This window comes from Zalophus californianus, chromosome 1 (assembly GCF_009762305.2).
Source record: "Zalophus californianus isolate mZalCal1 chromosome 1, mZalCal1.pri.v2, whole genome shotgun sequence".
Classification (NCBI taxonomy): domain Eukaryota; kingdom Metazoa; phylum Chordata; class Mammalia; order Carnivora; family Otariidae; genus Zalophus; species Zalophus californianus.
In genome coordinates, this window is record NC_045595.1 from 79,031,197 (window position 1) to 79,045,981 (window position 14,785).

The following is a 14,785-nucleotide window of genomic DNA, read 5'->3' on the forward strand; positions in this document are numbered from 1 at the left end:
TCTTAAATCTCAGTCATAAGAAGACAAAGCAAATTTTCAAATGGGCAGAGGATATAGACTTTTCTCCCAAGAAGACATATAATGGCTAATAAGCACATTAAAAGAAAAAAAAGCTTAACATCATTAGCTATTAGAAAAATGCAAATAAAAGCTACAATGAGATACCACTTTGCACCCACTAGCTGGCTATAATAAAACACAGAAAATAAGTGTTGGCTAGATGGAAATGTAAAATAGTATACCCACTATGAAAAACAGTTTTGCAATTCCCCAAAATGTTAATACAGCCCTTCTCTTTTGGCCTTCTGTTTAAATCCTTCCCCCATCTCCCCAGTGTCTATAAAATTTTCCCTGACTACATTTTTATTTCTCCCATGTCTGATCTGCCAGAGCAGTTTGTGATTGTATCACATATTTATTGGCGTATTTATAATTACCTGTCCTGTTATTTTTCTTTAAGTTGTGTTGTGATTATCTTCCTCTGAGCTCCTTACGGTAAGGACATGCTTGGGCAAGAGAACATGATGGGACCGAACCTTTATTAAGTATCTGCTTAATAAATACTTAATATGCATTACCTTAAAACAAGCTTTAAACTCAGAGCCTGAGTTTCTTCACGTATAAATCATGATACTATGACCAAGGCCTGTTGTAAAAACAGGGAAAAGTCCAAGATATCCTAAGTTAAAAAAGCAAGGTGTGGAAACAGTGTCTCTAACATATTACCATTTGTGTTTATAAAAAAAAAATGGAGGTAGAGGGCTCCTGGGTGGCTCAGATGGTTAGGCATCTGCCTTCCGCTCAGGTCATGGTCCCAGGGTCCTGGGATCCAGCCCCACGTTGGGCTCCCTGCTCCGCGGGAAGCCTGCTTCTCCCTCTCCCACTCCCCCTGCTTGTGTTCCCTCTTGCTGTGTCTCTCTGTCAAATGAATTAGTGAAATATTAAAAAAAAATTTATTTATTTTAAAGGGGGGGTGGAGGAGTAGGAAAGGGACAAGCAGGCTGTGTTGAGCACGACTTGGAGCTCAGTTCCATGACCCTGAGATCACGACCTGAACCGAAATCAAGAGTCAGATGCCCAATCAACTGAGCCACCCAGGTGCCCCATATGTGTTTCTATAGATTAAATATACCTAAAGTGACTTGCACAGGAAACTTGCAACGGCAACTGCCTTTCAGACAGGAAATGGGAAAACTTATTGTTTCTCTATACCCTTTTCTACTGTTTGAATTGTCTTATCATGTGCATTCATAACCTCCAAAATAAAATTTTTGAATAAAAATTACAATGTATACAATAACCACACATATACAGATATATGAAATACATATTTTTTGAAATATATTTTTAAGATATTAATACCACAGGGTTATTTCTACCCTTTGAGGTAAAAATAAACTTCATTCCAGTTGTAATTATCTTACTAATATTTATCATCACCCTTACTTTCTTTGAAAGTGCTTATTTTGACATCATGTTCTACTGAGACATGACATTAATTTACTGGATGTCTTCTTTTCATCTAGGGAGTTAGAAGACTGACCCATGCTTTAGTTTTTTTAAGATTTTATTTATTTATTCATGAGAGACAGAGAGAGGCAGAGGGAGAAGCAGGCTCCCCGCTGAGCAGAGAGCCCGACACAGGGCTTGATCCCAGGATCCCGAGATCATGACCTGAGCCAAAGGCAGATGCTTAACCATCTGAGCCACCCAGGAGCCCGTATTTTAATTAGTAGTATATGTGCCTGGTGAACAAAGTCATTACACATCCTGGTTTTGCCCAGGATAATCCTGCTTTATGCCTACTGCCCTGGCATAATTACCAATGATAATTATATGATCACCCAACTAATGAACCAAAGAGAAAAGTTTATTCTTCTTATAACATCAGGAGAACCATTCCACCAACTTAAGGAAAAAATTACAACAATTTTTTATAGTAAATTCCTCTTTTGGAAGTACTGAGAAGTGTATAACAACATGACTAACATTTTGGGTTTGTTTTTTTTTTTTTTAGAGAAAAGAAGCGTGCACATGCGTGATGCAGGGGTGGGGAAGGGGGGGAGAGGGGGAGGGGGGAGGGGGGAGGGAGGGAGGGAGGGGAGAGAGGGAGAGGGAGAGGGAGAGGGAGAGGGAGAGGGAGAGGGAGAGGAGAGAGAGAGAGAGAGAGAGAGAGAGAGAGAGAGAGAGAGAGAGAATCTTAACAGGCTCCACGCTCAGCACAGAGCCTGATGCAGGGCTCATTCTCAAGACCCTAAGATCAGGGCCCAAGCCAAAATTAAGAGTCTGACCCTTAACTGACTGAGCCACCCAAACGCCCCTAACATGACTAACATTTTGACCTCACAAAGCATACCTGGTTCCTATCCTTAGAGTATTTCAAGGTAGGAGTTATTTGTTCATCCTGATAAATCATTTTAAGAGAAAAAAAACCCCAGCTAGATACCATACTACTGTTATTTTTTTCTTTAAATTTTTTATTGTTATGTTAATCACCATACATTACATCGTTAGTTTTTGATGTAGTGTTCCATGATTCATTGTTTGTGCATAATACCCAGTCCTCCACGCAGAACGTGCCCTCTTTAATACCCATCACCAGGCTAACCCATCCCCCCACCCCCTCCCCTCTAGAACCCTCAGTTTGTTTTTCAGAGTCCATCGTCTCTCATGGTTCGTCTCCCCCTCCGATTTACCCCCCTTCATTCTTCCCCTCCTGCTATCATCTTTTTTTTTCTTAACATATATTGCATTATTTATTTCAGAGGTACAGATCTGATTCAACAGTCTTGCACAATTCACAGCGCTCACCATAGCACATACCCTCCCCACTGTCTATCACCCAGCCACCCCATCCCTCCCACCCCCCATACTACTGTTATTTTAGGAAGGAAAAAAAAAAAAAGGCTGCCTCTATTTTTCATCTCTAACAATTCCATCTCGAATGGTATACTTCAGGATATAGTAAATATAACTTAAACACTCCAGTTTCCCTTTTCATTATCCATTCTTGAACATGTTTAAGAAGCAATTTAAAAAAGTCAAATGTTACATTAGATCATAAAAGATTTATTTAATCATTCCTTCCTGACCACTGAGAACTACTTTCTCTCATAAGCACTGGAAGTTTATGATAAAACAAGAAGTTTCCCAAAATAACAGACAATAACAAAACCTGAGCACTGGTTTTCAAACTTCAGTTGACTAAGGACCATTCTGGAGCAGGGTTTGCAAACTATGACTCACATGAGCCAATCAGACCCACTGACTGTTTTGTTCAAACAAGGTAAGAATGGCAAATTTTACATTTTTTAAGTAACTGAAAACAATTTAAAGAAAATAATACTTTGTGACACTAATATCTTATTAGTGTCTATAAATAAAGTTTTATTGGAACACCACCACGTTCCTTCATTTATGTATGGCCTTTCGCTGCTTTTGTACTATGGGTAGAGTTGAATAGTTTGGAGACCACACGGCCTGCAAAGCCTAACATATTTACTATTTGGACCTGTACTGAAACAATGGGGGAGGGTGAGATGGAGAAAAGAGGAATTTCCATTTTTAACAACCACCTGGTGCAATTCTGTCATAGATAATATATTTAGAAAAAACTGATCTAGACCATTCCTCTACAGATGCTCATAAACACGGGAAACTGTCAAGTGGAGACTTCTAATTTCATAGCTGAGTAAGATGTGAGCAATTTCAGAGAACAGAGAGGCTTCCTTCTTTCTGCCAACACAGTACATAAATGCAGAGGCAACTCAGCCTCCCCTCCCTTAAAGGCACGCAATGCACACTGCCAGACATTTAGATTCTGAGGTTAAAAGGAGAAGTCCATTAAGCAGAACATTTAAATTTCATGTGATAAATTAATTTCATTTTACCTTAAAATTTGTGCTTTTGAAGATAGGCTTACAAAGTCCTTTGTAGCCTATGGATCACATTTTCTTTTTTACCACCAAAAAAAACTACTTTAACAGTTTACCTTTCACATGCAGACCTTTAATCTACCTAGAACTTTCTTCATATATGGTATTAGGGTAGGAGTTCAGTTTTATTTGCCTCCATATGGTGAGTCAGTTTTCCCTACACCCATCTATTAAACTCTCCATTCTTTCTACCACTGTTTTTCTGGTACCGTGGTAATCACGTATTAAAATCCAAATACATGCGTGTCTATCTCTGAGCACTCTAAATCTTCTTCATTTGTCTATCTTACTACAATACAAGGCCAGGGCAAGAGTAACATTGTACTACTGGGGCACATCTTTATACATCTGGTAATGCAACAACCACTCTCTCCCAACATATTCTTTTTCTAGGACTGACCTAGCTGTTCCTGAACACATTCTCCATACCTAAATTTAGATTAAGTTTATAGAGCTGCTCAAAGAAAATAAAATCCAACTGGAATTTAGACTGGAATTGAATTAAATTTATAATGAAGAATTAATACCTATACACTATAAAGTTAACAGATAGTGGTCAGAGAGGGAGAAGATACATGCAAAACCTAGAACAAAGGTTTAATATCTAACATATCCAAACAGAACTTTGGTACAAAGAGTAGGCAAATGATATGAGGCAATATACAGAATAGGATACACAAAAATTTAACAAGAGACTAACATAAAAAGGGGTACAATCCAATAAAAGGCAAATCAAATTATAAGATACCATTTTATATCTACAGAATGATAAAAAGTTGAAAATCCGACCATGCCAAGGAGATCTAGGGATACAAGAACTCTCATGCCCCACAACTAGTAGGCACGGAGAAGAATACCACCATTCTGGAGAAGTATCTGGCCAAATTAAGTAAAACTGAACTTCAGCAAACTCTGTGATCCCTCTGCAGTTTGGCTAAATTCTTACAGGGGTTCACAGAAGCATATGCTAGAATGCTCCCTGTTGCTCTGCCAGTGGTGGGAGAGAGCTGGAAGCAACCAGGGCTTCTGCAGACAGAATGGATATGTACCCAGTGGAATTTTATATAGCAGTTCACAGCAATGAATTGGGCCTTTGCAGAGCAACAGGGAGGTTAAAACATAGTGCTCAGTAAAAAAGTGGGAAACAAAATGAGATATCATTTATATAAGTTAAAAATACAAATACACTAAATACACTGGCAGGAAGACATAATTAATAATGTTTAGAAACACATTAGAAGGAGTGCTTTGGGGTTAATTGGAGTAGCAAATGAGGATAAAATGGAATAAAATAAGCAAATAGGAAAAAGGAGAAAAAGGAACTTACAATTTATACAAACTCTCAATTTTTATTTTTTGGTGGAGAGACTGCTAACAAACACCAAACTAGCTACTGTAGCCTGCACCTGGGAGACACCACTCCCAACGTAACACAACACACACACAGCTCTACCACTAAAATTACTGTTACATACCCCAGTTTTACATGTAACAAAAGAGCCCTAAGCATAAAATTTATATATATATATATAAATGGGGAAAGAAATATTAAGAAGACATCTTGAATTGGTACAATCACAATGCAGGATAAAGATGGTATTATCTGTAATTTGAGTAAAAAGTAGGATACCCATTAAAGAGATAAAAGAACACAAGAAAAGCATTTGGGTGAAGGAACTATTTTAGACAGGTTTTGTTTTTAAGTTCCAGTGTTTGGTTGAAAACACTGACTCCAGAGGGCAGTCGAGGATGGCTGTAGATAGATATGAGAGTCCTCTGGATTGTCCACTGTTGTAAAAGCCACATATGTATTAAATATGCCTGTGGCATGGAAGATGTATGCAGTGCTAATGACATGAACGCTTTAGGGAAAGTGGAAAGATGCTGATTTAAGACAAAACAAACCAAGAGGAAGCAGAGGCGAAAATGACTGTGGAAGGTGAGAGTGCAGAAGGTAGGGAGTAAATCATTATAGCTCTCATTGATTAAAGTCTCTGCGGGAAGTCTGCTTCTCCCTCTCCCACTCCCCCTGCTTGTGTTCCCTCTCTCGCTGTGTCTGTCAAATAAATAAAATCTTTAAAAAAAAAAAAGTAGACTGTGTGTAACAAAAACTAAGTAATACTTTTGTGTTTAAAATACCATTAAAATCAGGGTGCCTGGGTGGCTCAGTCAGGTAAATGTCTGCCTTTGGCTCAGGTCATGATCTTGGGATCCTGGGATGGAACCCAAGTCCTCAGCAGGGAGCCTGCTCCTGCTTCTTCCTCTCCCCGCGCTTGCGCACAGGCTTGCACACGCCCTCTCTCAAATAAATTCTTTAAAAAACAAAGCAAAACATTATAATCTATCCAACAGCAGTAGGCACCACATATTTAAGATAAATTTCTGCAAGCAAACAAGAACTGAGACAATCTAGAGTGTTAGAAGAATGGTGCTCCACGGAGTATTGCAGTGGCCCTCTCATTTTCATTAACAGCACAATGCTGTGCACAGTTCAGAATGTCAATCAATAAATATTTTAACAGAACTGTCTATTCTGTAGTTAACAAGACTGGTATCAACCTCATAATTACACACACCCAATCAAGGTATTATGGTAACCTATGAGCCTCCCCTGTCCCCCTCTTTACCCTTAGGTAATAGATGGCTTCAGTTTTAACTGCAGAAATCTGAAGGAAACTGTCTTCAAATTATGCTCTTGACAGAAAAACAGCTTTATATCATACTATTTTATATATATGTATATATAAACATGCATTTATATAGAATATATAGTGTACACACTATGGTATATTATAGTAGTAAATAGTATTATATATTTACATATTTATATAAATAGTATATGAACTATATAATAGCACATGGTAAACTTTATCGTACTTATACCATAACTATACTATTATAGGGCTCTTTATTTAAATAAAATAAGCCATTGCTCTTCTCAGAGGTCAAAGATATCAAGTAAGGAAAAACTGAACCTCTGTATCTATTCCAGAAGAATCTAAGTTATAAATGTCTATTCCATTTAGTGTTCTAAAATGAGGAATTTTCATTCTCTTGAAAAGTATAAAATCTTATATATAACTTAAAAGATCAAAATTTTAAAAATCTAAAAATATACTTGTAACTCATGGTAATGAGATTTCGTATCACAAAAACTGCTATTAGGTTTTGATACAGAATTGTATATAAGAATAGACTCAGTTTTATTTCCTCAAGCTCTGAATTCAGTTTATATAACAAAAGGAGGCCTAAAACACTGCTTACCTATCCTCAGATTAAGATGAAAGAATTTAGGGATATTTAAAGCAGATATATAAGATACTGAAAAGACCTATTCTAAAAAACACCCTAAGACCAAAAAACCCCTCAATGGGCCATGAAACAGTTCAAATCTACTTTCTTGGGGCACCTGAGTGGCTCAGTCGTTGAGCACCTGCCTTTGGCTCAGGTCATGATCCCATAGTCCTGGGATCGAGCCCGTCGGGCTCCCTGCTCGGCGGGAAGCCTGCTTCTCCCTCTCCCACTCCCCCTGCTTGTGTTTCCTCTCTCGCTGTGTCTCTCACTGTTGAATAAATAAATAAAATCTTAAAAAAAAAAAAAATCTACTTTCTTATCTGATCCTAACAGAAAGCCTATTAAACCTGAGATTCACCTCCCATTTAAGTCAAACTAAAAGTTACACCATATTTACTTTCATCTACTTACAATAAATGTTTCAAGGTAAACAAGCAACCACTAGAATAATCACCAGTGTAACAACCAGTAGAATAATCAAAGTACTAAGTTCTGTGCCTCAAAGTCTTTTTAGAGACTCCCTTTTTGTCCTCCAACAGCAGTTACCCCCTCACCACCCACCATCAACCCTCTCCTACCGGAACTCTAAACCACTACCACCCAAACACACTTCCGCAAAACAAAAAGATCTAGGACAATGGTATCAAACTGGGACTTGCAGCTGCATGTCGTATTTTCACTCACCAACCCATAGGATTTCAAATTTGTATCAGAATAGTACAGTACAACACTGTGTTCAAAAGTAGTCATGTGGTTTTTTTGGTTAATGGTGACTACAAATGTGGCTCCAGAATCCCAGAACTGAATGGCATTGGTTTAGAAAAGGCCATTTTTTTAAAATAAAAAAGTATAAAAGATAATTTTATGATGTTTACATTTTCTCCTTATTAAAGTATATTTATATATCCAACAGAAATTTGAAGTAGAAATGTAATCTGTAACAATGTAGCTATTTAAATTCTACTATAATCAACATCTACAATAAATTCTTCTAATGAGCTGTAATTATATTAGAATTAATATGCACTCAACACATACCTAGTCCTAAACCAGTATGAGTAGAGGGATTAAAAAATATCAAACAGTCTAGGAGTGCTCGGAGGGAAGCGAGGAGGTGGTGGCAGCGGTCAGTGGTGGCCAAGTTGCTTCTGAGGGGAGTTCAAACTGAACCAGCCACGCGAGGACGGCATCTCCTCCATGAAGTTCAGCCCCAACACCTCCCAGTTCCTGCTGGTCTCCTCCTGGGACATGTCGGTGCGCCTCTACAATGGGCCAGCCAACTCCATGCAGCTCAAGTACCAGCACACCGGTGCCGTACTGGACTGTGCCTTCTATGATCCAACACATGCTTGGAGTGGGGGATTAGACCATCCATTGAAAATGCATGATTTGAACACTGATCAAGAAAATTTCATTGGAACCCATGATGCCCCTATCAGATGTGTTGAATACTGTCCTGAAGTGAATGTGATGGTGACAGGGACTTGGGACCAGACAGTTAAGTTGTGGGATCCCAGAACTCCTTGTAATGCAGGGACCTTCTCTCAGCCTGAAAAGGTGTACACCCTTCTCAGTGTCTGGAGACGGGCTGATTGTGGGCACTGCAGCCTGCAGAGTGCTGGTGTGGGACTTTCAGCACATGGGCTCTGTGCAGCAGCGCCAGGAGTCCAGCCTCAAGTACCAGACTCGCTGCATCTGGCAAACAGGCAGGGTTATGTATTAAGCCCCACTGAAGGCCGAGTGGCAGTTGAGTACTTGGACCCAAGCCCTGAGGTACAGAAGAAGAAGCATGCCTTCAAGTGTCACAGACTAAAGGAGAACAATATCGAGCAGATTTACCCAGTCAATGCCATTTCCTTTCACAACATCCACAATATATTTGCTATAGGTGGCTCTGATGGATATGTAAACATGTGGGATCCATTTAACAACAAGCAACTGTGCCAGTTCCATCTGTACCCCACCACCAGCATTGCATCCCTGGCCTTCAGTAATGATGGGACCACGCTTGCAATAGCATCGTCGTATATGTATGAAATGGATGACGAAGAACATCCTGAAGATGGTATCTTCGTTCGCCAAGTGACAGATGCAGAAACAAAACCCAAGTCCACCTCATCATCTCGTGAAAGTGGTTTCTCTATGGCAAGCTTTGTTTTGCTTCCTACAAATACATACTTATCCCCTAAGGGATGCGTTATAGTCACTGTGGACACCTTATTTAGTATGTGGATTTCTCTGTTTTCTGTCTTACAAAAAACTCGTCCGTGTGCCCTTTCATACTAACTTTGTATAGGATGAGGAGTCTTTGTGTCCTTGTGTGGTAGTCCGAAGAATTGTTTTTACCCCCAGAAAGCCCAGTTGCTGTTTATGAGCAGCTTGAGCTCTTTTTGTAAAATAATTTAAACCTGTTATTTCCATGCTGTCTAATGTCAGAGATTCAGAACCCTAAAAAAAAATCAATAGTCTAAAACAATTAAAAATTCTAATCACAAAGTGCAGCTGATATGGCCAGAAACAGTATGAGTCTCCAAATATCAACATGAATTTTATTCATTCATCCCTTAAGATTTTATCCATTTATTTGAGAGAGAGAGAGAGAGAGCACGAGCAGGGGAAAGGGGCAGAGGGAGAGGGAGAAGCAGATTCCCCACTGAACGAGGAGCCTGACGCAGGGCTCAACACCAGGACCCCAGGATCACGACCTGAGCCAAAGACAGATGCCCAACCGACTGAGCCAACCCAGGTGCCCCATCAACATGAATTTTAAATAAAATCTCTTACTCATTATAGCACATAAAATTTTAAGCACAAGCCATTTAAGATGAGTTTAATGCTTCCAATAACTCCTTACATCCTTTCAATCTTTTCAAACAGTTCACCAACATTTCTAAAAGTAAATATTATCAGTATAAATGTATAAAAGCTGGAATAACAAAGAAGTACTATTTTCTAATGACTGACTTTTATTTACAAAAAAAATGTCATGGCTCTTTTAGTCGCCTCAGCTTCTGGCCAAGATGGAATAACAGGAACCAAATTTACCCTACCACCTTAAACAATTAAAAAACCCCAAATATCTGAAACAATAGTTTGTAGACAGCGGACATCAAGGCAGCTCAGCTCAAGGCAGTGATTCCTGAGAAAGAAAAACAAACACAGGAAGACCTACAATTGCCCCTGCAGTGTAGGGATGGGCAACCCCAGTGGGTAGAGCTCACAAGTACTAGAAAAGAAAGAGCTGCACAGCAAGAGAACTCCAGAGATCTGTAAAAGGTCCCCTGAAAGTATCTGGCTAAGTACTGATCAGTACATGTGTGAGAGGACACAGCACTACCCAGTGCCAGGGAAAGAATACCCATCAGGAACAGAGGGAACAATTTCCAGGGATACCTCATGATTAAGAATAGTTTGTATTCCCCTAGTTAGAGAACAAAAACCTCAATTTCCAGGGCACTGGGTAAAATACTAAGATTGGTATTGCCTCAGCAGAAGTGAAAAGTTAGCTTTCATTACTGTTCTGATCACTCTTAACAAAGCTTAAAAGCAGGTCTCAAAAGGATCAGACTATTTCCAAGTAACTTAAATACGTCTGAATGTAACTGCAAACCAAAGAATAGATTTAAAAATACAAAAATATCCAGCACCCAAAAAGGTTACGATTCACAGTGTATGGTATTCAATAAAAAATTCCCAGATATGGAAGAGAGTTTAAAAATGTGAGAAAAACCAATCAACATTAAAAATTCCAGACATGAGGGACGCCTGGGTGGCTCAGACGTTGGGCATCTGCCTTCGGCTCAGGTCATGATCCCAGGGTCCTGGGATCGAGCCCCGCATCGGGCTCCCTGCTCAGCGGAGAGCCTGCTTCTCCCTCTCTCACTCCCCTTGCTTGTGTTCCTGCTCTCACTGTGTCTCTCTCTGTCAAATAAACAAAATCTTTAAAAAAAAAAAAAAAATTCCAGAAATGACAGAGATAATAAAATTAATGGACAGAGAGAGTAAACTGTTGTTATAACTATTCGGTAAGTTCAAAATGATAGACAAATGCCTGAATGTGTTAGGTACAGGCATGGAAATTATAAAAATAAATAAATAAATAAAAATTAAAAAAATTATAAAAATACCCAAAAATTCAACCTTTAGATGAAAAATACATCTGAGATGAAAAATACACTGGATGGGATTAAGAGTATGTTAGACACTGCAAAAGAAAAGATGAATAAACTTGGAAACACAGGAAGAGAAATTACTCAAAACAGACACAAAAAAGACGTTGGAAGTGAGCATCAGTGATCTGTGGAACAACTTCAAACACCCTAATATACAAAAAGGGAAAGGGTCAGAAAAAATATGTTAAAATGATCTCTCTAGAATTCTATACCCAGCAAAAATGTTTCAAAAACAAAGGCAAAATAAAGATTTTCTTTCAGGCATACAAAAACCTGAAGAATTTATCATCAGCAGACCTGATTTTAAGAAATGTTAAAGACAGTCTCCCAAGGGGAAGGAAATGTATATATCTGAAACTACACAAAGGAATAAAGAACACCAGAAATGGTAATAAATTTGTGGAAAAGATAAATTTTAATTATTTCTTAAATCCCTTTAAGAGATAATTTAAGTGTTTAAAGCAAAACCAGTAACAAAGTATTGTAGGGTTTATAACCTGTAGAAATAAAATTTATGAAACAAAAGCACACTGGTTGGAAGCAAGAAATGTTGAAGGATCCTGCACTATAAAGAAGGGGCATAATATCACTTGAAGGTGTAATATGCTAAAGATGTGTTCTATAAACTCTATACCAACTACTAAAAAACAAAACAAAAAGTTATAGTTACTAACCCAACAAGGCATACAGTGATCAAAAAAAAACAAAAAAACCCCACCTCAATCCAAAATAAAGTGTGAAAAATGGAAACCAGGAATAAAGAACAGATGGAACAAACAGAAAACAAACACTGAGACAGAAGATTTAAATCCAATCACATCAACAGTAACATTAAACATAAATGGCTGAAACATTCCAATTTAATGGCAGACTGTCAGGCTGGAAAAGAGCAAGTCCCAACTGTATGCTGCTTAAAAGAAACTCGTATTAAATATTTTAAAAGTCATGTACCAGCTATCACTTATTAAATCACTTAATCAATATGAAAAGCTTCTCCTGCAGGGACTTAAAACTATCAGCTTGTAGAACAGAGCAATACCATGGAAAAAAAGGGAAAATTTTCAACAGAATGATAAAGATTCTCAATTCTCCAAATTACCAGACTCTATCTTCTATCGAAAGCACATACCATATATTACTTAATACTCTCTATGCCCTAAGTTCCTCAAAAGATTAAAGTTGATAGAAATGGCGCTTATCAAATAAACCATTCTCCCTCAAACATATGTAAGCTACTCCCCTAATTAAAAAAAAAAAAAGCCAAAGACCAAAACCAACCAAATACAAATTATGTTCAACGCTTAATAAGATGCAACAAGACACTTATGATTTTTAACATATCATAAACCCTCTGAATTTCAAGGTGGGATCAGCCAATGCTAAAAATAAAAATATACGGCAAGGTGGACTTGGATGTAGTGGGCAACATCCCCCAAATTTAGTCCCTCCTCACTTCAGAAGAAATCAAATATATCACTAAATATTTCAACAGTTAACATACTACTATCTGTGTGACACCAACATCCTGGGATGCTTAGAATTTTGAGAGCTTTCCGAGTACTGGTGGTAGGTCAGAAAGATACTCTCTGACTCAGCCCCCTAAGTCTAAACAGAGCACTTGTTTAGATTCCTTGCTTTTTTTTTTTTTTTTTTTTTTTTTTTTAGAGAGAGAGAGAGAGAGAGAGAGAGAGAGAGAGGCAGAGGGAGAAGCAGGCTCCCAAGGAGCAGGGAGCCCGATGCGGGACTCGATCCCAGGACCCTGGGATCATGACCTGAGCCGAAGGCAGATGCTTAACCATCTGAGCCACCCAGGCGCCCAGATTCCTTGCTTTTAAATCCTGGCTCCCAAATTTTCTAGCTGTGTGATCATGGACAAGTTACTTTACTTCTTTATGCTTCAACTTCCTCATCTTTTTTTTTAAGAATGCTTTTTAAAGTAGTAACAGCTATTATGAACTGTGATCTTACTACGATCAGGGCACTGTTCCAAATAATTTATATACAATATATTTTTAAATCCTCAAAACCTATGAGATAAGCATTGTTATCCTCATTTCACACAGAAGACTGAAGTACAAATATTTGTGTTCCTCCCAACTTTACATAACTTAGTCTGATTCCAAGACCTCTCATCTTAATCAATATGCTAAACGAGTAACTCCTTTATGTATTTTTCCCCAAAAATGCCTGTCTTTTGCTCTAGAATGCAAACTACTTAATATGAGCTTTATTGTCTTCATTTTGAGTAATCCCAGCAATCTAGCACAAACAGAGCATAAAGCAGATCAATGAAAGTGGGCTGAATGGATTCTGTGCATGATCTTGTCATGTGACTCACTCATGCATGGGCAGTAATCAGAAGACTGGTGTTCTATCCCCACCCATACCAGTCCTCAGCTGTGCCATTTTAGGAAAGTCACATCATCTCCCTAGATCTGAGTGTTCTCATTTATAAAATGAAGACGTGAACTAGACCTAAGTTCCCTTTCAGCTCTAAAATGTCCAAGAACAGCCAATATTGCTCTTTGGGAGAAAGAACTGCCTCTCACCAGAGAAGAAGCACTTTGCCGTTTTCACAGTATAAAGAACCCCTTTATCTGTTTAAAATCTCTTGTTCTCCCAGGCTAAGAGCTCCAAAAAGGCCTGGACCTAGTCTATCTTGTTTATAGGTATCCCCCAATACAGTTCCTGACACACGGAAGGTACCTGATGTTTAACGAGTGAAATGCATTATAGGTGAAAACTTATGAGCAATAAATGAAATGGGAACTTTTTTTTTAAGATTTTATTTATTTATTTGTCAGAGAGAGAGAGAGAAAGCAGGGGGAGTGGCAAGCAGAGGGAGAAGGGCTCCCTGCTGAGCAAGGAGCCCAATGCGGAACTCAATCCCAGGACCCTGGGATCATGACCTTAGCTGAAGGCAGATGCTCTAACTCAGTTGTTTCCTAAATTCCATGAATGAATGGCTAGTTTTATTACCTGAATACTCATTTTGGATATTCCTATCTACTTTAGTTACAAAAACTGAATTCACAAGACTTTAAAATGCTTTAGTTCTTGCTGTTCCCATGTATTTCACCTATATCCTATACAGCGCTTGTTCCAGAAGGCCCATGTAACATAGAAAGTAATCTTAATATCTATAGTAAAAGCTCAAAAGTTTTTTCTGAGAAATCTATCTAGTATTTCCTATGTAACTAGGTCATAAAAGCAGCAGCTGAAAACAAGTTATTAGAAAATAGCTTAAAACTCATGCCTTTAAGTATAAAGCTACTATATGTTGAAGTGAACTTTATTTTGAGGATTTCTGTAGATTATGTACTGAACACAGTGAAATTTAATCAGTCTCAATTCACCAGGGTTCTTCAAACAATAATTTATAAA

The 14,785-nt window shown here is 38.3% G+C and overlaps 1 protein-coding gene and 1 pseudogene across 2 annotated transcripts in view; one reads left to right on the forward strand and one right to left on the reverse strand.

Annotated features, from left to right (window-relative positions):
* UBE2E1 (ubiquitin conjugating enzyme E2 E1) overlaps window positions 1–14,785 on the reverse strand; it is a 79,477-nt gene that overhangs the window by 30,213 nt on the left and 34,479 nt on the right. The window lies entirely within an intron of this gene.
* LOC113917496 lies at window positions 5,862–14,054 on the forward strand (annotated as a pseudogene).